Here is a 22,252-nt window from a genome sequence, read left to right as displayed (position 1 = left end):
AGTGTGGCTAATAGCATAAGAACATCAGAGAAGCCATGTTGGATCAGGCCAATGTCCCATCTGTGTCACACAATGACCAAAAAACCCAGTTGCCATCAGGAGGTCCAGCAGTGGGGCCAGGACACTAGAAGCCCTCCCACTGTTGCCCCTCCCAAGCACCAAGAATACAGAGCATCACTGCCCCGGACAGAATTCCAACAATACACTGTGGCTAATAGCATCTCTCTCTCTCTCTCGGCTTGACTTCACGAACGAAGATTTAAGAAAGGTGCAGTAGTCCACGTCTGCTGCAGGCTCGCTGATGGCTGACAAGACCAATGCGGGACAGGCAGGTCCGGCCACAGTGGCTGCAGGGAAAAGTCTGATTTGGGGTTGGTGCTGTAGCAGTGCGATTCTTCCTCAATCTCCTTTTGTCCTCAAGACCAGCTATGCGTGCGTTCTCAAAGGAAGAGACAGCCTGGTGGATGGTGTGCCTCCATGCTTTGCGATCTGAGGCTAGGTCAGACCACTGGTGATGGTTGATGCGACAGGTGCCAAGGGATTTCTTCAAGGAGTCCTTGTACCTCTTCTTTGGCGCCCCTCTATTTCGATGGCCGGTGGAGAGTTCGCCATACAGGGCAATCTTGGGAAGGCGGTGGTTTTCCATCCTAGAAATATGCCCTGCCCAGCGCAGCTGCATCTTCAACAGCAGTGCCTCGATGCTTGTAACCTCCGCCCGCTTGAGGACTTCAGTGTTGGTCACAAAGTCACTCCAGTGGATGTTGAGGATGGTGCGAAGGCAGCGCTGATGAAAGCGCTCAAGGAGTCGCAGGTGATGACGGTATAAAACCCACGATTCGGAGCCGTAGATGAGGGTTGTCATCACAACCGCTTTGTAAACATTGATCTTTGTGCCTTTTTTCAAATGCTTGTTGCTCCACACTCTTTTATGCAGTCGGCCAAATGCACGGTTTGCCTTTGCCAGCCTATTGTCAATCTCCTTGTCGATCTTGGCGTCTGAGGAGATGATGCACCCCAGGTAGCTGAACTGCTGGACTGTCTTCAAAACTGATTCACCCACAGTGATGCAAGGAGAGTGATAATCTTCCTGGGGTGCAGGCTGGTGGAGAACTTCTGTCTTCTTCAGACTAACTTCTAGGCCGGATAGCTTGGCAGCCTCTGCAAAGCAGGACGTCATATGCTGCAGAGCTGATACCGAGTGGGAGACGAGTGCAGCATCATCAGCAAACAGTAGCTCTCGGATAAGTTTTTCCATTGTCTTGGAGTGGGCCTTTAGTCGCCTCGGGTTGAACAGGCTGCCATCGGTGGGATAGCGGATGTAGACACCATCGTCATCATCTAAATCTACTGCGGCTCTTTGAAGCATCATGCTAAAGAAGATCGTAAAGAGAGCTGGCGTGAGAACGCAGCCTTGCTTTACACCTGTGCCTATTGGGAAGGGCTCCGAGAGATCATTGCAGTGTCTGACTTGGCCTCGCTGTTCTTCATGTAGCTGGATGATCATGCTGAGGAACCTTGGGGGACATCCCAAATGTTCCAAGATTTGCCACAGGCCTTTCCTGCTAACGGTATGGAAAGCTTTGGTAAGCTTACCAAAGCTACCAAAGCTAATAGCATAAGAACATCACAGAAGCCATGTTGGATCAGGCCAGTGGCCCCTCCAGTCCAACACTCTGTGTCACACAGCGACAAAAAAACCCAGGTGCCATCAGAAGGTCCACCAGTGGGGCCAGGACACTAGAAGCCCTCCCACGGGGCCCCGCCCAAGCACCAAGAAGACAGAGCATCGCTGCCCCTCTACACAACGCGCTCCCTTTTGTAGTATCAGCCCTTGCAATTCTTTTATGTTACATGCCTTGGGGTGGCTTTTTAGCGGGAGGGCAGGTAAGACATATAGCATATAAATAACAGTTCAACCAAGTGACTTACGTAGTCCAGAGTTCAGTTGTAATTCCGTGAGATCTCCAGCCCCCGCCTGGAGGTTGGCAAGCCTAACATCGGCCAGCCCCGAGAATCTTGCCAGGCTGAAAAGCTCCAAGTTCTTGGAAGGCACCCAGGAGGCTACTTAGACTAATCACCCCCCAAGTCTCCTTCAGCTCTGCAGGGAGAGCCTGCAGATGACAGCAGCCTTCCCTCTGAGCTGAGTGAGTGTGAGCTAGCTCACTGCTTTTTAGCCTCTGGCTCACACATTTGTGTCTTAGCTCAGGAAAAAATGGCCCCAGCGCAAGCTGATTGATGCCGGAGCCAAATCACTCACTCACCCCGTGAAAGCCAGGAGCTCACAAAGTAGAATTTGTGGTCACCAGATTCCGCAGCTTAGGAGTATTGTGGGGGGGAGGACCGGAACAGAAACCCCAAGTGCTGGAACCAGGGAGGAGGAGGCTGGATTTATACCCCACACGGCCCCGTGGCGCAGAGTGGTAAAGCAGCAGTACTGCAGTACTGTGGTCTGAACTCTCTGCTCACGACCTGAGTTCGATTCCGGCGGAAGCTGGGTTCAGGTAGCTGGCCCGAGGTTGACTCAGCCTTCCATCCTTCCAAAGTCGGTCAAAGGAGTCCCCAGCTTGCTGGGGGGGAAGTGTAGAGGACTGGGGAAGGCAATGGCAAACCACCCCATAAATAGGTCTGCCGTGAAAACGTGAAAGCAACATCACCCCAGAGTCGGAAACGACTGGTGCTTGCACCGGGGACCTTTCCTTTCTTTTCCTCAGAGTCTCCAAGGGGCTTACAGTCTTCTTCCCTTCCCCTCCTCACAGCAGACACCCTGCAAGGTAGATGAGACTGAGGGAGTTCTTTTGAGAACTGCTCTTGAGAGGACAGCTTGGAGAGAACTGCTTGGAAGTCATTCCAGCAGCTGCAAGCAGAGGAGGAGTGGGGAATCAAACCCGGCTCTCCCAGATTAAAGTCTGCCGCTCCTTACCACCGCACCGAACCGACTCATTCTGTTCCCTGCTGCTACACAGGACGGCAAAGCGGGGCGGTGTTGTTGTAGCAGGGAGGGAAATGTCTTTCTCCCCAAATTCTCTTGTTGAGACACAGCCACTGATGGCTCCTGGTCTCTTCTCTTTGGTTTCTCTTTGTGGAGAAATCATAGAATCATAGAGTTGGAAGGGGCCCTCAGGGTCACCTAGTCCAACCTTTTGCACAATGCGCTCTCTTTTGTCGTATCAGCCCTTGCAGTTCTTTTATGTTACACGCCTTACGGTGGCGCTCTAGCAGGCGGGTAGGAAGGCTTGGGGAAGACACTGTGTGCCTCTGAGCGAAGGATGCCAACCTCCAGGCAGTGGCTGGAGATCTGCCGCTTTCAGTGCTGATCTCCAGCTGGCAGAGACCAGTCCCCCTGGAGAAAATGGCTGATTTGGAAGGCGGACTCTATAACATTGTATCCCACTGAAGTCCCTCCCCTCCCCAAACTCCGCCTTCCTCAGGCTCCGCCCACAAAGTCTCCAGAAAAGGGTTGCAGATTTCAGAGGAGAATTAGGGAAAGAGGAATTAATTTATCTTCACAACCTAACGCCCGGGAGCCCCATGTGGCTCTTCCACACAGATTGTGTGGCTCTTGAAGCCCCCACCGCCCCACCAACCAGCTTTAGGATTGCCAATCCCCAGGTGGGGGCAGGGGATCCGCCGGTTTGGATACCCTCCCCCCACTTCAGGGTCATCAGAAAGCGGGGGGAGGGGAGGGAAATGTCTTCTGGGAACTCTATTATTCCCTATGGAGATTTATTCCCATAGAAAATCATGGAGAATTGATCCGCGGTTATCTGGGGCTCAGGGGGGGGGCTGTTTTTTGGGGTAGAGGCACCGTATTTTCAGTATAGCATCTAGTGCCTCTCCCCAAAATGCCCCCCAAGTTTCAAAAAGATTGGACCAGGGGGTCCAATTCTATGAATCCCAAAAGAAGGTGCCCCTGTCCTTCATTATTTCCTATGGAAGGAAGGCATTGAAAAGGTGTGCCGTCCCTTTAAATGTGATGGCCAGAACTCCCTTTGGAGTTCAATGATGCTTGTCACATCCTTGATCTTGGCTCCACCCCCAAAGTCCCCAGATATTTATTGAATTGGACTTGGCAACCCTACACAGCTTGGAGAAGGCATTTGTCTCTTTGAATCACTTCACCAAGCCAAGTCAGCCAAGTGGCTTAGAGAAGGCATTTAAAGTTGCTTTCTTCCCACCTCTCCATCCCCCTTCTATTTCCTTGCCTTCCTTCCGGCTCTCAAGCATCTGATGTCCATGCCTTGCGGCTCTCAAACGTCTGACATTTCTTCTATGTGGCTCTTGCGTTAAGCATTTGTGCCTCTCGTGATATCACGTGATTTGTAAGCAGTCTTGAGCCCGATGAAAGAAAATAAAAATAAAGGAGCATTCTGATCGGTGTTGTTGCGCCCTCTGCTGGTTTGGGGTCTCTGGCACAGACTCCTTGCCTTGCGGGTATCTCTTGTGCAGTATCCCATGCTGAGTTCCCTTTGTTAAGACCAACCCATTTTTATTGAAAACGTCAGCTTTTCTGTGCTCTTAAGCCCACTTCATCAGATGAGGAATCCAGCACAGTGAGCAAAGCCCTACAGAGCTGAGCAGAGCCATACAGAGCTGGTAGGCAGTGGCCCAGAATGCAACATGGTACAGATTTAAGAACCAATGACAGTGAACTGAAATTATCTGGTAGGCAGTGGTTGAGAATGTAAAATGGCGCAATGACAGAACAGGAAAATTAACAAATGGAGCAAACCCTTGGTCTGAGTAGCGGCCCCGTGGTGCAGAGTGGTAAAGCAGAGTTCTGTGATCTGAACCCTTTGCTCACAACCTGAGTTCGATCCCAGCGGAAGCTGGTTCAAGTAGCCAGGCCCAGGTTGACTCAGCCTTCCATCTTTCCGAGGTTGGTAAAATGAGTCCCCAGCTTGGGGGGAAAGTGTAGATGACTGGGGAAGGTAATGGCAAACCACCCTGTAAAAAAGTCTGCCGTGAAAACGTGGTGAAAGCGATGTCACCCCAGAGTCGGAAATTACTGGTGCTTACACGGGGACCTTTCCTTTCCTTTCCCTTCCTGCCTGCCTTCTTTCCTGAGCAGTGTTAAAGCTGCAGTACTGCAGTCGGAGCCCTCTGCTCACGACTTGAGTTCGAACCCTGGCAGAAGCTGGGTTTTCAGGTAGCCGGCTTGAGGTTGACTCAGCCTTCCATCCTTCCGAGGTCGGTCAAATGAGTCCCCAGCTTGCTGGGGGGAAAGTGTAAAAAAAAGACTGGGGAAGGCAATGGCAAGCCACCCAGTCAAAAGTCTGCCGTGAAAACGTTGTGAAAGCGATGTCACCCCAGAGTCGAAAATGACTGTGCTTGCACAGGGGACTACCTTTACCTTAAGAACCCCGTGGCGCAGAGTGTTAAAGCTGCAGTACTGCAGTTCTAAGCTCTGCTCACGACCTGAGTTCAATCCCAGCGGAAGCTGGGTTCAGGTAGCCAGCTCGAGGTTGACGCAGCCTTCCATCCTTCCGAAGTCGGTCAAAGGAGTCCCCAGCTTGCTGGGGGGAAAGCGTATATGACTGGGGAAGGCAATGGCAAACCACCCCGTAAAAAGTCTGCCGTGAAAACGTGAAAGCGACGTCACCCCAGAGTCGGAAATGACTGGTGCTTGCACAGGAGACCTTTCCTTTCCTTGATCTGAGTAGCCTGAGCATGCGAAAGCAACAAAACAGTAGTATGTCAAAATGTGAGATTGTCTGTCAATGACAATGGGAGATGGGTTCAATATATGTAATGGGAGCTTGCACTCCCGTACCCGTTGGCCCCAAATCTCAATTGACCTGTCATGTCCCTGCTTTCATTCTGTCATTCTGCTGCCCCTTATGAGACGGTCAGGCACTTTTTGATCTGCAAAACGCCCGTACAGCCACTCCCAAAAGTCACGGTTGTCAGTCAACAGAAACACTGAATCCCCAGCTGGTATGAATCCGGACTTGGAGAAAGGCCAGCTGTGACCACCTGGAGCCCACTGGATGTCTCCTCTAGGATAAAGGTGAAGGTAGTCCCCTGTGCAAGCAGCAGTCGTTTCTGACTCTGGAGTGATGTTGCATCACAACGTTTTCGCAGCAGACTTTTGACGGGGTGGTTTGCCATTGCCTTCCCCAGTCATCTACACTTTCCCCCCAGCAAGCTGGATGCTCATTTTACCCACCTCGGAAGGATGGAAGGCTGAGACAACCTTGAGCCAGCTACCTGAAACCAGCTTCCCCTGGGATCGAACTCAGGTCGTGAGCAGAAGGCTCCGACTGCAGTACTGCAGCTTTACCCCTCTGTGCCACAGGGCTCTTAAAAGGTAAAGGTAACCCCCTGTGCAAGCACCAGTCGTTTCCAACTCTGGGGTGACACCGCATCACGACGTTTTCGCAGCAGACTTTTTATGGGGTGGTTTTGTCAATGGCTTCCCCAGTTCTCTACACTTTCTCCCCAGCAAGCTGGGGACTCATTTAACCGACCTCGGAAGGATGGAAGGCTGAGTCAACCTCGAGCCGGCTATCTGAACCCAGCTTCCGCCAGGATCGAACTCAGGTCGTGAGCAGAGTTTAGGACTGCAGGACTGCAGCTTTAGCACTCTGCGCCATGGGGCTCTATCTGATATCAATACAAAACGGGACTTTTTTTTTTTGGCAGGAACACAGTTCCGGCTGGCTCGGCACCAGGGTGTGGCCTAATTTGCAAATAAGTTCCTGCTGGACTTTTTCCTACAAACCCCGCCCCCCTCAATACGAAGGATTTCCTGCAGTCTTAAGAACGAATCGTGTGCCACCTCAAGGGCACAGGCAACTCTGTTGGGTTCCCAGTTGTGGTCTGGGAAATCCCTGGAGATCTGGGGGCTGCTTCCTGTCGGCTGAAAGATCAGTTGTCATTCCAGGAAAACTGCTGCAAGCCCCACCCGCAGGATGGCCATGGGTCAGCCAGGTCTGGAAATGGTGCCTTTCCTCGCTGGGAAACTCCCTTAGACTGAAGGTTCCTTGGAAAGTACCCTGGCCACCATCCATGGACTCCTGAGAACATCTGGGCAGGGCCTTTTTGGTAGAAAAAGCCCAGCAGGAACTCATTTGCATATTAGGCCACACCCCCTGGCAGCACCATTGCTCCACACAGGGGGGGTTGTAGGGGAAAAGTCCAGCGGGACTCATTTGCATATTAGGCCACACCCCCTGGCATCACCATTGTTTCACACAGGGCTTTTTTGTAGGAAAAAGCTCAGCAGGAACTCATTTACATATCAGGCCACACCCCTGACAGCCCCATTGTTTCACACGGGGGGGTGTAGGGAAAAAGTCCAGCGGGGACTCATTTGCATATTAGGCCACACCCCTGGCATCACCATTGTTTCATGCAGGGCTTTTTTGTAGGAAAAGGCCCAGCAGGAACTGATTTGCATATTAAGCCACACACTCCTGATCCCCAAGTCAGCCGGAACTGCGTTCCTGTGTGTTCCTGCTAAAAAAAAAGCGCCCTGCATCTCGGTCAGAAGAAAAGATGAGGTCTATCCTAGAGGAAGCTGGGTTTTCAGGTCGCTGGCTCGAGGTTGACTCAGCCTTCCATCCTTCCGAGGGTGGTCAAAGGAGTCCCCAGCTTGCTGGGGAGAAAGTGGAGATGACTGGGGAAGGCAAGGGCACCCCACAAAAGGTCTGCCGTGAAAACGTTGTGGAAGCAACATCGCTCCAGAGTCGGAAACGACTGGTGCTTGCACAGGGGACCTTTCCTTTCCTGTATTGATATCAGAGTCAACTCTGATACACTGAACTTGGCTCGGCCTCACCTACGCAGTCCCAGTTTGGCACGGGAATGCAGGCGCACGCTTTGCGTAAATAGGTGTTTGTGCTGAAGGTACAGCCTGTGCTTTCTCCCGATGGAAATGACCTCATTAAGGACACCTTGGCATTTATTTGGTGGCTGCCGACTTACGAGCGTGCCGTTTGGAGTGCCTTTGCCCCAGGTGCCTGGTCTGAGGTTCTTGCCTAAGTGATTCAGAAACTCAAGCGATACTAACCAAATCTGAAGATCGATTCAAATTCTTTTAAGGATGCCAGTGTATTTTGAGGAACTATAGAATCAAAGTTATCGTAAATCACTGTTTACTTATTAAATAATAGAAATAGCTATTATTTAAACTGGAAAGCCAGTTTTGGTGTGGTGGTTAAATGTGTGAACTCTTATCTGGGAGAACCGGGTTTGATTCCCCCCTCCTCCACTTGCAGCTGCTGGAATGGCCTTGGGTCAGCCAGAGCTCTCTTATCTGGGATAACCGGGTTTGATTCCCCACTCCTCCACTTGCAGCTGCTGGAATGGCCTTGGGTCAGCCATAGCTCTCTTATCTGGGAGAACCGGGTTTGATTCCCCACTCCTCCACTTGCACCTGCTGGAATGGCCTTGGGTCAGACAGAGCTCTCTTACCTGGGAGAACCGGGTTTGATTCCCCCCACCTCCACTTGCACCTGCTGGAATGGCCTTGGGTCAGCCATAGCTCTCTTATCTGGGAGAACCAGGTTTGATTCCCCACTCCTCCACTTGCAGCTGCTGGAATGGCCTTGGGTCAGCCATTGCTCTCTTATCTGGGAGAACCGGGTTTGATTCCCCACTCCTCCACTTGCAGCTGCTGGCATGGCCTTGGGTCAGCCAGAGCTCTCTTACCTGGGAGAACCGGGTTTGATTCCGCACTCCTCCACTGGCACCTGCTGGAATGGCCTTGAGTCAGTCACAGCTCTCTTATCTGGGAGAACCGGGTTTGATTCCCCACTTCTCCACTTGCACTTGCTGGAATGACCTTGGGTCAGCCAGAGCTCTCTTATCTGGGAGAACCGGGTTTGATTCCCCACTCCTTCACTTGCACCTGCTGGCATAGCCTTGGGTCAGCCATAACTCTCTTATCTGAGAGAACTGGGTTTGATTCCCCACTCCTCCACTTGCACCTACTGGAATGGCCTTGGGTCACCCATAGCTCTCTTATCTGAGAGAACCGGGTTTGATTCCCCACTCCTCCACTTGCACCTGCTGGCATGGCCTTGGGTCAGCCATAGCTCTCCTATCTGGGAGAACCGGGTTTGATTCACCCCTCCTTCACGTGCACTTGCAGGAATGGCCTTGGGTCAGCCAGAGCTCTCTTATTTGGGAGAACCGGGTTTGATTCCCCACTCCTCCACTTGCAGCTGCTGGAATGGCCTTGGGGCAGCCATATCTCTTATCTGGGAGAACCGGGTTCAATTCCCCACTCCTCCACTTGCAACTGCTGTAGTGGCCTTGGTTCAGCCAAAGCTCTCTTATTTGGGAGAACCGGGTTTAATTCCCCACTCGTCCAATTGCACCTGCTTGAATGGCCTTGGGTCACCCATAGCTCTCTTATCTGAGAGAACTGGGTTTGATTCCCCACTCCTCCACTTGCAGCTGCTGGAATGGCCTTGGGGCAGCCAGAGCTCTCTTATCTGGGAGAACCGGGTTTGATTCCCCACTCCTCCACTTGCACCTGCTGGAATGGCCTTGGGTCAGCCATAGCTCTGGCAGAGGCTGTCCTTGATTCTATGACCTGGAGATTTAAGAACGTAAGAGAAGCCATGTTGGATCAGGCCAATGGCCCATCCAGCCCAACACTCTTACAGCAATTTCATCGAATGCCCATGAGTTCTTTCTCTGCTTTCTCCATCCCAGGCATAATCTTGTCAACCTCTCTCATGTCACCCCGCAGTCGACGTTTCTCCAAGCTCAAGAGCCCCAAGCGTTTTAACTTTTTCATAGGGAAAGGGTTCCAACCCTTGGGTTCCAACCCTTGAATCCTTCTAGTTGTCCTTTTCTGCACTTTTTTAGGGGTGGAGTTTGAGGAAGGTGGAGTTTGGGGAGGGGCAGGGAGGGAAGGGCCATAGAGTCCATCCTCCAAAGCTGCCTTTTCCCTCCGAGGAACTGATCTCTGATGATGAGTTACAATTCTGGGATATCTCCAGGCCCCACCTGGAAGCTGGCATCCCTCAGTGTATCCCTTGCAGTACCCAAGAGCATTCTGAGGCCTAGTCCTCAGTCCTCGGTTGGTGCGTGTGCTGCTGCACGGTATTTGCTGCACAACTTCCACAGCGGCTGCTTACACAGTAGGGTAAGCAGATCCAATTCAAGAAATCTCTGGGGACTTTGGGGGCGGAGCCAGAAGACATGGGGGGGCGGAGCCAGGAGCAAGATTGCGACCAGCATCATTGACTGCAAAGGGATTTCTAGCCATCACATGCCTTTTCAGTGCCTTCCTTCCGCTGGAAATAATGAAAGATAGGGGCACGTTCTTTGGGGGCTCATAGAATCGGACCCCTTGGTCTCATCTTTTTGAAACTTGGAGAGCGTTTTGAGGAGAGGCACCGAATGCTATGCTGAAAATTAGGTGCCTCTACCTCACCCCACCGAGCCCCAGAGACTCACAGATCAAGTTTCTGTTATACTCTGTGACAGGGGTGGCCAATGGTAGCTCTCCAGATGTTTTTTGCCTACAACTCCCATCAGCCCCAGCCGTTGGCCATGCTGGCTGGGGCTGATGGGAGTTGTAGGCAAAAAACATCTGGAGAGCTACCGTTGGCCATCCCTGCTCTGTGGGAATCAGTCTCCATGGGGTATAATGGAGTGCCCAGTAGACATTTCCCTCCCCCCACCCATTTTCTGATGACCCTGAAGTGGGGGGGGGCCCTCCAAAGTAGGGAATCCCCTGCCCTCACCTGGGGATTGGCAACCTTGTTGCGTAGGTGGGCCTACTCCGAGCGAGTGACCTTGGGCTCTTGTTCTCCTCCCCTTCCCCCTCCTCTTTGCATTCACAGAGCTGATCCCAATCTCTTCCCAGGTGACGTGCATAGAACGCCACAGGCTCTGGCATCTGGATTGCTCCGGTTCCGGCCCGGGTGAAGTTTAGCGTGACCGGTCCAGCAACTTTCCCAGCTCAGGAGGGAATGGCAGAGACTGGCACCTCCGCCAGCCGGGCCTGTCCATCCCCAGCCCCGCCCTGCAGGTCACCTGGCAGGTGGATCCAGTCCGTGCCAGGTGGCTCTGAAAAGCCGTCTCACCTGGCCTGTGGTGTTCCAAGTCCTTGGGTGTCCTCTAAGGCCGACAAACAACCTAGGCTTGCCAATCCCCAGGTGGGGGCAGGGGATCCCCCCCGGTTTGGAGAGCCCCTCCCACCGTCAAGGTCATCAGAAAGTGTGGGGGGGGAGGGAAATGTCTGCAGGGCACTCCATTATACCCCATGGAGACTGATTCCCACAGAGTATAATAGAAACTTGATCTGCTGGGCACGCCATTATTCCCTGTGGAGACAGATTCCCGTAAGGGATCACGGAGAATTGATCTGCGGGTATCTGGAACTCTGGAGGGGTTGTTCTTTGAGGGAGACTGAGGCACCAAATTTTCGGCACGGCACCTGGCGCCTCTCCTCAAAATGCCTTCCAAGTTTCAAAAAGACTGGGCCAGAGGGGTCCAGTTATATGAACTCCAAAAGAAGGTGCCCCTGCCCTTCGTTATCTCCAATGGAGGGAAGGCATTCCAAAGGTGTGCGGTCCCTTCGAATGTGATGGCCAGAACTCCCTTCGGAGTTCAATTTATGCTTGTCGCTACCTTGCTCCCGGAGAGCCACTTTGGTGTAGTGGTGAAGTGTGCGGACTCTTACCTGGGAGAACCGGGTTTGATTCCCCACTCCTCCACTTGCACCTGCTGGCATTGCCTTGGGTCAGCTATAGCTCTCTTATCTGGGAGAACCAGGTTTGATTCCCCACTCCTCCACTTGCAGCTACTGGAAAGGCTTTGGGTCACCCATAGCTCTCTTATCTGAGAGAACCGGGTTTGATTCCGCACTCCTCCACTTGCAGCTGCAGGAATGGCCTTGGGTCAGCCAGAGCTCTCTTATCTCGGAGAACCGGGTTTGATTCCCCACTCCTCCACTGGCACCTGCTGGAATGGCCTTGAGTCAGTCACAGCTCTCTTATCTGGGAGAACTGGGTTTGATTCCCCACTTCTCCACTTGCACTTGCTGGAATGACCTTGGGTCAGCCAGAGCTCTCTTATCTGGGAGAACCGGGTTTGATTCCCCACTCGTTCACTTGCATCTGCTGGCATGGCCTTGGGTCAGCCATAGCTCTCTTATCTGAGAGAACTGGGTTTGATTCCCCACTCCTCCACTTGCACCTGCTGGCATGGCCTTGGGTCAGCCATAGCTCTCTTATTTGGGAGAACCGGGTTTGATTCCCCACTCCTCCACTTGCACCTGCTGGCATGGCCTTGGGTCAGCCATAGCTCTCTTATCTGGGAGAACCGGGTTTGATTCCCCCCTCCTCAACTTCCACTTGCTGGAATGGCCTTGGGTCAGCCATAGCTCTCTTATTTGGGAGAACCGGGTTTGATTCCCCACTCCTCCACTTGCAGCTGCTGGAATGGCCTTGGGGCAGCAAGGACAACCTCTGCCAGAGCTATGGCTGACCCAAGGCCATGCTTGCAGGTGCAAGTGGAGGAGTGGGGAATCAAACCCGGTTCTCCCAGATAAGAGTCTGCACACTTAACCACTACACCAAACTGGCTCTTCACTTGCACCTGCTGGAATGGCCTTCGGTCAGCCATAGCTCTGTTATCTGAGAGAACCGGGTTTGATCCCCCACTCCTCCAATTGCACCTGCTTGAATGGCCTTGGGTCACCCATAGCTCTCTTATCTGAGAGAACCGGGTTTGATTCCCCACTTCTTCACTTGGAGTTGCAGGAATGGGCTTGGGTCAGCCAGAGCTCTCTTATCTGAGAGAACCGAGTTTGATTCCCCACTCCTCCACTTGCAGCTGCAAGTGGAGGAGTGGGGAATCAAACCAGGTTCTCCCAGATAAGAGAGCTCTGGCTGACCCAAGGCCATTCCAGCAGTTGCAAGTGGAGGAGTGGGGAATCCAACCCGGTTCTCCCAGATAAGAGAGCTATGGGTGACCCAAGGCCATTCCTGCAGCTGCAAGTGGAGGAGTGGGGAATCAAACCCGGTTCTCCCAGATAAGAGAACTCCGGCTGCCCCAAGGCCATTCCAGCAGCTGCAAGTGGAGGAGTGGGGAATCAAACCCGGTTCTCCCAGATAAGAGAGCTCTGGCTGACCCAAGGCCATTCTTGCAGCTGCAAGTGGAGGAGTGGGGAATCAAACCCGGTTCTCCCAGATAAGAGAGCTCTGGCTGACCCAAGGCCATTCCAGCAGCTGCAAGTGGAGGAGTGGGAATCAAACCCGGTTCTCCCAGATAAGAGAGCTCTGGCTGACCCAAGGCCATGCCAGCAGGTGCAAGTGGAGGAGTGGGGAATCAAACCCAGTTCTCCCAGATAAGAGAGCTATGGCTGACCCAAGGCCCTGCCAGCAGGTGCAAGTGGAGGATTGGGGAATCAAACCCGGTTCTCCCTGATAAGATAGCTCTGGTGACCCAAGGCCATTCCAGCAAGTGCAAGTGGCGGAGTGGGGATTCAACTCGGTTCTCTCAGATAAGAGAGCTATGGCTGACCCAAGGCCATTCCTGCAACTCCAAGTGAAGAAGTCGGGAATCAACCCCGGTTCTCTCAGATAAGAGAGCTATTGATTCCCCACTCCTCCACTTGCACCTGCTGGAATGGCCTTGGGTCAACCCTAGCTCTCTTATCTGGGAGAACCGGGTTGGATTCCCACTCCTCCACTTGCACCTGCTGGATTAGCTCTCTTATCTGGGAGAACCGGGTTTGATTCCCCACTCCCTGCTTGCACCTGTGGGAATGGCCTTGGGTCAGCCGTAGCTCTGGCAGAGGTTGTCTGAAAGGGCAGCTGCTGGGAGAGCCCACTCCAGCCCCACGCACCTCACAGGGTGTCTGTTGTGGGGGAGGGAGATAAAGAGATTGTGAGATTGGAGTGGAAGGCGGTATATAAATCCAATATCTTCTTCTTCTTCTTCCACCCCCAAAGTCCCCAGATCTTTCTGAATTGGCCCTGGCAACCCCAGAGTCCCCCTTCCAAAAGAGCCATTTTCCCCAGGGGAACTGATCCTTGTAGACTGAAATGAAGTGTAATTCCTCCCGGTCCCTCCTTCTGGTTGGCATCCCTTCAATTCTGTCCTCTTTCCCGCATCCCAATCTACCACCGGCCGCTTGCTTTATCCACCCTTCTCTGGGCTCGTGGCCGGTTCACTTCCCTACCTCCTGCGGCCTCTTTCTTTGCAGGACTTTTCAGCAGAAGGCAAGAAGGCGTTCCTGCACAGCGGAGCAGCAGAACTGGAAGAGCCAGAAAGAACATAATGAGGCCTCAGAATTGCCTTGTTGGAACCAGCCGAGGCCCCTCTAATCCGGTGTCCAGCGGCAAGAAATTATTCTTCTTGTTGTTGCTATATACTTAATTTATACCCTGCCTCTCTCTCCAGCGGCGACCCTCCAACGCAGTTTACGTCATTCTCCTCTCCACCGTTTATCTTCACAACAACCCTGTGAGGTAAGCCAGGCCATGAGTCCGGGACTGGTTCAAGGTCATCCCATGAGCTTCCACAGCAGAGTGGGAACTCGAACCTGGGTCTCCCAAGCCAGCGCTATAACCACGCCACCATGCCAGCTCTGTAGATGATATAGTGCAGGGTGGCCAACGGTAGCTCTCCAGAGGTTTTTTTTGCCTACAACTCCATCAGCCTCAGCCAGCATGGCCCATGGCTGGGGCTGATGGAGTTGTAGGCAAAAAAACATCTGGAGAGCTACCGTTGGCCACCCCTGACGTAGTGGTTAAGAGCGGTGGACTCTAATCTGGAGAACTGGGCTCAGTTCCCTGCTCCTCCTCCACCTGCGTGATCTTGGGCCAGTCATGAGTTTTCTCAGAGCTCTCTCAGCTGCACCTGCCTGTTGTGGGGAAAGGAAGGGAGAGGCGACTGAAAGCCGCTCTGAGAGTCCTTGGGGCAGAAGAAAGTGAGGTATGAAAACCAGCTCTTCTTCTGGTAGATGAAGACGAGGAAGAAATTGGATTTATATCCCGCCCTCCACTTCAAATCTCAGAGTGGCTCACAATCTCCTTTATCTCCCCCCCACACACAACAGACACCCTGTGAGGTGGGTGGGACTGAGAGAGCTCTCACAGCAACTATCCTTTCAAGGACAACCCCTACGAGAGGCAAGTGGAGAGAGGTGGGGGGATCACATCTCAGTCTTGAGGGCTCCGAGAATGATGTGGAATGTTTTCCTGTGGCTAGCTAGGACCAACTAACCAAATTGGGGCTCTCAAATCATAGAGTAGGAGGAAGAGGAGGAGATGGAATTTATACCACTCTTTACTACCTGAGTTTTCAGAGCAGTTTACAACCTTCTTTCCCTTCCTCTCCCTACAACAGACACCCTGTGAGGTAGGTGGGGCTGAGAGGACTCAGAGAGAACTATGACTTACCCAAGGTCACCCAAGATTACATCTCTCTCGATGTCCCTCCCCCCCTCCCGGATTGTCTCTGCATGTGGAAGTTCCACTAATCCATAACGGCTTTTAGCCATGAGTTCCGTCTCCGATTTTCTCTGTCCCTAAGAACGGTGCTCGGTTAATATTAATGCCGTCGCCTGCGGCCTGTGCTTTGGTGTGTGACACTGTTCCAGGGCGGGGCGGCCCCGGGGCTGTGCGTTTTCTTGGCTGTGCTTTTGTGTTGTGTGCAGCAGATTAGCCCTGGGCGTGTAATTGGCTCAGCTGCTGAGCATAAAGCGCATGGAAAGCGACTCCCAATGACCAGACCCAGGCTGCTGCGGCCAGACAAAAGCCAAGGAAGGGCGTTTGCAGGTAAGCGGAGCCCCGTCTGGCCCTTAAGACGGAGAGCGTGGGCACCCCAGGCGGGAGAGAACCACTGAAAATAGAACGTTAATCCAGAGAAGTGGCACAAGGGAAGGGGCATCTGGATCCGTGCCTAGGGTTGCCAGGTCCAATTCAAGAAATATCTGGGGACTTTGGGGTGGAGCCAGGAGACTTTGGGGGTGGAGCCAGGAGACACTGGGGGTTGGAGCCAGGAGCTAGGGTGTGACAAGCATAATTGAACTCCAAAGGGAAGTTCTGGCCGTCACATTTCAAGGGACCGCACTCCTTTTAAACGCTTTCCCTCTCTTGGAAATAATGGCTAGGGAGACCTTCTTTGGGGGCTCATAGAACTAGACCCCCTGGTCCAATCCTTTTGAAACTTGGAGGGTATTTTGGGGAGGGGCACTGGATGCTATGCTGCAACGGTGGTGCCTCTACCTCAAAATACAGCCCTCTCAGAGCTCCAGATACTCGCAGATCAATTCTCCATTATACCTTATGGGAATCGGTCTCCACAAAGTATTATGGAGTGTCCAGCAGACTTTCCCCCCCCCTCCCCGATTTCTGATGACCCTGAAGCAGGGGGACGGCCTCCAAACTGGGGGATCCCCTGCCCCCACCTGGGGATTGGCAACCCTAGCAGAGGCAGGCGCTGCTGAAGCCAGGGCATGCCCCCGCCTCCCCATCTCTCTTTCTGCTTCTTTAGGGCTGCCAACTTTGGATTGGGAAATTCCTGGAGAGGGGGTCGGGCGGGGGGATGGTGCCCGGAGAGACCAGGGTTTCAGGAAGAGAGGAACCTCAGGGACTAAAATGCCAGGCATCCCATCTTCCAATGCAGCCATTTTCTGCAGGGGAGATCTGGAGGTCAGCTGTCATTCCAGGAGATCCCCAGGCCCCACCTGGAAGTTGGGAAGCCATCTAGTCTCCCTCCACACTGGCACTGGGCCTCCTGGTGTTTTCAAGGCAAAATGGCCACCTGACCACAGCTCAGCCAGACAGCTGTTGTTTTCACATGAGCCTCCCGGTAGGGTTGCCAACTTTGCAGAAGGAAATTCCTGGAGATTTTGGGACAGAGCCCAGGGGATGTGGGTTTTAGTGAGAGTCTAATGGCCCGGAGGCCACCTTCCAAAACAGCCATTTTTTCTGGGGAAACTGATCTGGGAGATCTCCAGGCCCCACCTGGAGGTTGGCACCCCTGATCCCTATGACCTTGTCAGTTAAGAATGGAAGAAGCATTTTTAAGGGGGGAAATTCCAATTCCATTCTCCTTCTAGGTTGAGGAAGATGTTATTTTTCATACCATGGGCCAAATCAGACACGACGTGACCCTCCAGCGTGCCTTTGGGTCAAGATGGGGTTGCCAGCCTCCAGGTGGGGCCTGGAGATCGTCCAGAATTCCAACTGGTCTCCAGACTGCAGAGGGGGGACTCTTTGGCTTCAGTTTGGTGTGGTGGTTAAGTGTGCGGACTCTTGTCTGGGAGAACGAAGCAGTAGACAAGTCGCACCTTACATTCTGAATAAAACTTAGTTGGTCTTAAAGGTGCCGCTTGTCTACTGCTGTGTTCTATTGCTTCAGACCAACACGGCTGCCCACTCGGATCTATCTTGTCTGGGAGAACGGGGTTTGATTCCCCGCTCCTCCATTTGCAGCTGCTGGAATGGCCTTGGGTCAGCCACAGCTCTCGCAGAGCTGTCCTTGAAAGAGCAGCTGCTGTGAGAGCTCTCTCAGCCCCACCTACTTCACAGAGTGTCTGTTGTGGGGGAGGAAGGGAAAGGAGATTGTGAGCTTCTTTGAGACTCTGAGGTTTGGAGTGGAGGATGGGATATAAATCCAATATCATCATCTTCTCCTTCTCCTCCTCCTCCTCCTCCTGAGGTTCCTCCCTGCCTTCCATCCCCAAATCTCCAGGAATTTCTCACTCAGACTCGGTCTGCCTTCATGGCCGTTTCTCTATATTGCTGCCTTGCTAAATCTCAGAAGCAGGGTTCGTCCCAGGGATTACTGGGATGGGCAGAAACTAGGGAAGCCCAGGGTTGCTATGCAGCGGCAGGCAAGGCCAAACCACCTCTGCCCATCTCTTGCCTTGTCTCGGATAGCCCAGGCTGGCCTGATCTCATCAGATCTCAGAAGCTAAGCGGGGCTAGCCCCGATGTCCACCCCCAATGTCACCTTTCTGCTCCAAGGAGCATTCCAGGCAGTTTCCAAGATAGCTCCTAATTCTGCCTTGCTGCCTCCAGGCATTTAAAGGTGGAAAGGCTGGGGACTGACCCACGGCATCCACCTGCAAGACACCTGGAGGGCTGAAACAGGCTGGGGAAAAGGAGCCTCCTGTTGAATCACCTAGATAGATCTAGCAAGCTTGGGATGTCCCTTCCCATTGCAGAAAACCCCTCAGGAAACCACCTTTCATTTTGTGCTTCGGTGTGTTCGATAAGGAAGCACCTGGTTAAACCTGTTTCATTAGGTAGATCCAGGTAGGCAACCGTATTGGCCTGAAGCAGAGGTGGTCAAACTGAAGCTCGGAAGCCACATGTGGCTCTTTCACACATAGTGTGTGGCTCTCGAAGGCCCCAGGGCCCCACTGGCTGGCTTGGAGAAGCATTTGTCTCTTTAAATCACTTAGCCAAGCCATAAAAGCTGGCAGCTTGGAGAATGCGTTTAAAGTTAAGGTCGCTTTTGTTCTACCTCTCCCTACCTCCCATCTATTTTCCTTCCTTCCTTCCTTCCTTCCTTCCTTCCTTCCTTCCTTCCTTCCTTCCTTCCTTCCTTCCTTCCTTCCTTCCTTCCTTCCTTCCTTCCTTCCTTCCTTCCAGACCAACCAAGTTGCTCTAAGCACACGAAAGCTTCCATTCTGAATAAAACTTGGTTGGTCTTAAAGGCGCTACAGGACTCCTGCTTTGTTCTGTTTTATTAATTATCCATGTAACGTGAAATTCAGTTTATAATTAGGATAGGGTTTTACTGTATGCATCCTTCCTTTCATGTCTGCTGATTATGCTATTGCTGGTCATGGAATCCTAGAGTTGGAAGGAAACCCTCCAGGGTCACCTTGTCCAACCCCCTGCACAATGCAGGACATTCACAAAGACCTTCCCATAAATTCACAGGATCTTCATCACTGTCAGATGGCCATCCAGCCTCTGTTGAAAAACCTCCAAGGAAGGAGAGCCCACCACTCCCGAGGAGGAAGCCTGTTCCACTGAGGAACCGCTCTAATGGTCAGGAAGTTCTTCCTAATGTTGAGCCGGAAACTCTTTTGATTTAATTTCAACCCACTGGTTCTGGTCCTACCTTCCGGGGCCACAGAAAACAATTCCACACCATTGTCTCTATGACAGCCCTTCAAGATCTATGATTGTCATACAATTTAGGAACTAACAGTCTCCTTAGCAGGAGATGGCAAGAAATATTTTCATGGGCATGTGATAAAGCATACAGGGTTGCCAACCTCCAGGCAGGACCTGGGGTTCCACTGGAGAAAGATGGCTGCTTTGAAGGGTAGGCTCTGTCTCATTGTACCCCAGAGGGGTCCCGCCCCTTCCCAAGCCCCTCCCTCTCCAGGCTCTGCCCCCAAATCTCCAGGAATTTCTCAACCTGGAGTTGGCAATGCCTCGCTCCCACTAGGAATGCATACAATGCAGATGGATCCGTTCTAGGGAAACCAGTTCTCAACCCCTGAGGCCTTTGGAATTTTCCATACCTTTGCCAGTAGGGGGAGCCGTTGCCTCATTCTTGTTGAAATCAAGGTGCCCTCACAGGCTTGCCAGGTCCAATTCAAGAAATATCTGGGGACTTTGGGGGTGGAGCCAGGAGACATTGGGGGTGGAGCCAGGAACAAGGGTGTGCCAAGCATGATTGAACTGCAAAGGGAGTTCTGGCCATCACACTGCACACCTTTTAATTGCCTTCCCTCCATTGGAAATAATGAAGGATAGGGGCACCTTTTTGGGGGGCTCATAGAAATGGACCCCCTGGTCTAATCCTTTGGAAACTTGGAAGGTCTTTTGAGGAGAGGCACCGGTTGCTATGCTGCAGATTTGGTGCCTCTATCTCAAAAAACACCCTCCCCAGAACCCTAGAGGGAGGATGGGAGGGAGGGAGGGAGGTCTAATCCTTTTGAAACTTGGAGGATGTTTTGAGGAGAGGCACCGGATGCTACGCTGCAGATTTGGTGCCTCTATCTCAAAAAACACCCTCCCCAGAGCCCTAGATACCCGTGAATCAATTCTCCATTATACCCTTTGGGAATTGGTCTCCATAGGGCATAACGGAGTGCCCAGCAGACATTCCCCTCCCCGCCCCCACTTTCTGATGAGCCTGAAGCGGGGGGAGGGCCTCCAAACCGGGGGATCCCCTGCCCCCACCTGGGAATTGGCAACCCTACTTTCAAGGGTGGGAAAAAAATGTGTTTTTTTGTTCCAGGTGTTTTGGACGACTGTCTCAATGACCACAGAAGCACTGCTCCTCCCTGCCCCTGAGGAGGGCCACAGAGGCCCAGTTCTGGAAGGCCAGGAGAACTCTGAGGCATTCCTGGTGGAAAAGGGGGATGTGGCTAAAAACATTGCCTTGACTACCTCACCGGATGGCTCCTGGGGCCTCCCCTTCGGAAGGCGCCCTCATTTCCTTTGACGAGGACACTGCCACGGGACACCCGCTCCCCGCCATGCAGAAGGACTGCCCTTCTAACGAGAGCTCCCTCTCGCTGCTCACGTCCTCGGAGACGTTTAAAAATGGCAGATGATGACCATGGGCAGAATGGCGGCCATTTTGTTGCCCCAGGGGAAGATTCCAGATCCTTCCTTAGAGCAACTTAAAGTCACCAATATGTCAAATTTGTTGGCCCACGGAGAGGACGGTAGCCATTCTGTGTGCCAAGGGAAGTTGCTAGAAACCTTCTCAGAGGTGCCGAATCCTGTTGAAGACTCAGAACGAATGACCAAAGACTCAGAATGGATGGACCGAAGGGGAAGAGGGGAAACGCCTCACAACCGCCAAGACACCCCCTCAGCTACAACGGCTGACTCCCTGAAGCGGTTGGAACCTTTGGACGCATCGAGCGAACTTGGCCAAGGAGAAAAAGGAAGCCCTCATCGTCCTGACAGAGACGCATCAGACGTTCGCCCGGAACGACAGCAATCTGACTCTAGCATCTCAAGTCAGCGAGGCGTCGTGGAAGAGAGCTGGGAGGACGAATCATCTCGGCAAGACTTCTGGTGCGGCTTCAGAATTTCCAGCTCAACCGGAAGCTTCCGAAGGTCCCGAAGGAACAGACTGCAACACGGAGACGGTCAAAACGGTCCTCTACCCCAGTCCTCCAACCTGTTGCTAGAGGGGTTGGGTTCTCCAAGCAGGCCCTGGAGGAAAATGGTCATCTTCTCCCTGCGCACAATCCCAGCGACGCTTCCTTTGCCGAGCCTCAAGGGACATTTGACGCTGCCAACGTTAATGAAGGCCTAAAGCCCGGAGGCCAAGAAATGACAGAAACAGAAGAAGGGGAAAGAGGGACTGGAGGGCAGAAAGACCAGCCGGTAGCTGGGCCCAAAGATCCTGGAGGACCTGAAGAGGCAACTCTTGGAAGGAGACCCCTCCGTTGAGGGAAGAACCTGTTGCCCAAGGCGAGGCCTGCAAAGCAGAGGGCTATTTCGCAAGCCCCTGGCATCGACAGAGCTTCAGTCGAGTGTTGGCACTGGCTGCCACCAGAGGGCAGCTGGCCCCGGTTGCGAGAAACGTGTTTCCCGAGGCAGTGCCACCGCTGTCTCTCGTGGCAACGGGTGACTCCCAGGGGCCTGCCCATGAGGGCCTGGCTTCTGGTCCTGACGAGGACGAGAGGGAGGAACCGAGTGCACCTGAATCTCGTGCTGCCGGTAGCAAGGATAAACCTCTGGGTGAGGTGGGAGCCGAAGTTGTCCTGGGATCCGAGAAGGGCGAGGAGGCAGCGGGGGGTGCTGGAACTGGCAGCCCAGCGAGGAAACCCGCAGGTGCCAACATTTTGGTGAGTTTGGAAAGTGAGATCGGCGCCAGTCCCGCAGACCCATCGGACGCCATGGTCTTTGCTTGCGCCCGAGAGTCCCTTGACCCCAGGCCCAAGGCAGATTCGCGGGATTTCTCTAGCACACGGTCTCTGGAGGCCACCACCGAGCCGGTGGATTCCCAGGCCCAAACCCAGAGGGGTCTTGCGATTCGGTTCGAAGCAACCTGCCAACGCCGAAGATCTGGGGGACGCCGCGGACACCGTCCGTGCCACCCCGGTTTTGGATGAGCCCTCTAGGATGGAAAACGAGGCCGGCAGCCCGAGAAGAACAGCTGCCCCACGACCGAGACCCCCATCGAGCGAGAGATCCGTCTCCACGGGAAGAGCTCCTGCGCCAACAGAGGGGCTTGGCCAGCTGTCGGGGCACCCAGGAGTACGTCGAGGTGCGGATCAGGCCCATCCTGCACCAGAGCGTGCCGCCTTCCCCGCTAGCCAAGGAGAAGGAGCTCCAGTGGGCCG

Source organism: Heteronotia binoei, chromosome 13 (assembly GCF_032191835.1).
Source record: "Heteronotia binoei isolate CCM8104 ecotype False Entrance Well chromosome 13, APGP_CSIRO_Hbin_v1, whole genome shotgun sequence".
NCBI lineage: Eukaryota > Metazoa > Chordata > Lepidosauria > Squamata > Gekkonidae > Heteronotia > Heteronotia binoei.
This window is presented reverse-complemented; position numbering follows the sequence as displayed.